This window comes from Trichechus manatus, unplaced genomic scaffold, assembly GCF_000243295.1.
Source record: "Trichechus manatus latirostris isolate Lorelei unplaced genomic scaffold, TriManLat1.0 scaffold00016, whole genome shotgun sequence".
Classification (NCBI taxonomy): Eukaryota; Metazoa; Chordata; class Mammalia; order Sirenia; family Trichechidae; genus Trichechus; species Trichechus manatus.
The window spans coordinates 3776675-3778151 of record NW_004443952.1 but is presented as its reverse complement, the minus strand read 5'-3'; the positions used below and the strand labels follow the sequence as shown (position 1 = coordinate 3778151).

At 46.3% G+C, this 1477-nt stretch overlaps 1 pseudogene; it reads left to right on the top strand.

The window, feature by feature from the left end:
• Window positions 1-314: 314 nt before the first annotated feature.
• On the top strand, window positions 315-929 carry LOC101343845 (CB1 cannabinoid receptor-interacting protein 1 pseudogene; annotated as a pseudogene).
• Window positions 930-1477: the final 548 nt, after the last annotated feature.

Sequence of the window (1477 nt, the reverse complement as noted above, 5' to 3'; positions counted from 1 at the left end):
TGGCTCCTGGTACTCTTTGGCATTCCTTGACTTGTGGCTGCATCACTGGAGTCTCTGCCTCTGTCTTCACATTGCTTTCTCTTCTGTGTGTCTCAAGGCTCTGTCTTATGAGGATACTTGTGAGAGCGTTTAGTTCTCACACAAACAATCCAAGATAATCTTCTTATCTCAAGATCTTTAACTTGGAGGGCTCCTAGCTGTAGCCTCCCCTCTACCACCCCCTTCACCCGCCTGGCGCTTCCTCTCCGCCTACCGTGCTCCTGCTGTCCCCCGCTCCAGCCCCTGGAGCCGTTGTGCCAGCCCCTCTCCCAGCCATGGGGTACCTGCTGAGCCTGGTGCGCCTCTCTATTCTCCTGCGCATCCAGCCCAACCACACTCCGGTCTTCTTCAAGGTGGACGGGCAGCACTTCTGCCAGAACTGCACCATCAAGCTGCTCACCGGCTCCTGCTACAATGTGGAGGTGAAGATTAAGCCCATAACGCAACAAGCCCAGAGCATTTCCATTGGTAGCATGCTTGTCTCGCTGGGACTGAAGTCTAAAGAACCTGATGGAGACAGAATTGTTTATACGGGCATATATGACACAGAAGGTGTGGCCCCAATCAAGAGTGGAGAATAGCAGCCCATCCAGGTCACCCTGCCGTTCACGGATATTGGGATCTTTCAGACGGTGTGGCAAGTCAAGTTCTACAACTGCCACAAGCGAGATCATTGCTAGTGGGGAAACCCTTTCTCCGTCATTGAATACAAATGCAAGCCCAAAGAGACACCTGGTCTCATGTGGGTGAACAAGGAGGCCTTTCTCTTGTTCTTTCTGATGTTGCCGGACAATTTCTTCAGAAATCTGCCTTTAGGTAAACCAGCACAAGCCTTATCCAAGGCATGCCACGCCATTGTTGTTTCCCATGTGGTACTGATGACCTACTAGCTCCAGTTATCATGGAAGTGTAATTTTCCTTAGATGCAATATCCCTGACGTAAAAGATTATGATGCACCACTCCTGAAAAGATTCCTTTCTGTATTATTGTGCTGGTGATCTGGCACCCAGTTGTTCTCAGTCATGCTACTGATTGCTTGACTGGAGCTCAGTAGAAGTGCCAGTATGTCCTACGCTTGTGGTTCCATTGAATGACTATGATAGTTTGTTTCCAAGTTGAGTGATTCCTCCTTTTTTGTTAAATATTTAATAATAATAATGTGTATGGGTTCTCCTACGTGTAATACGGTAACATGTAACTTGCAAAGTTTTCCAACTTTGAAGGCAGACTTTGTGAAGTGAAAACGTAACACAAACAGCCACGAGTGGGGCTCAAGTTTGGCTTCCTATAAACAGCTTTACTTGTTCAGGGAGGGATAATGACAAATGAAAGGATAGATATTTGATCAATAAGTATTTATACCTTATTAAAACTCTTTCAAGTAACTTAAGGTATTCTACTTATGTCCTAGTGGAAATGGGAAAAATCATTGTTGTG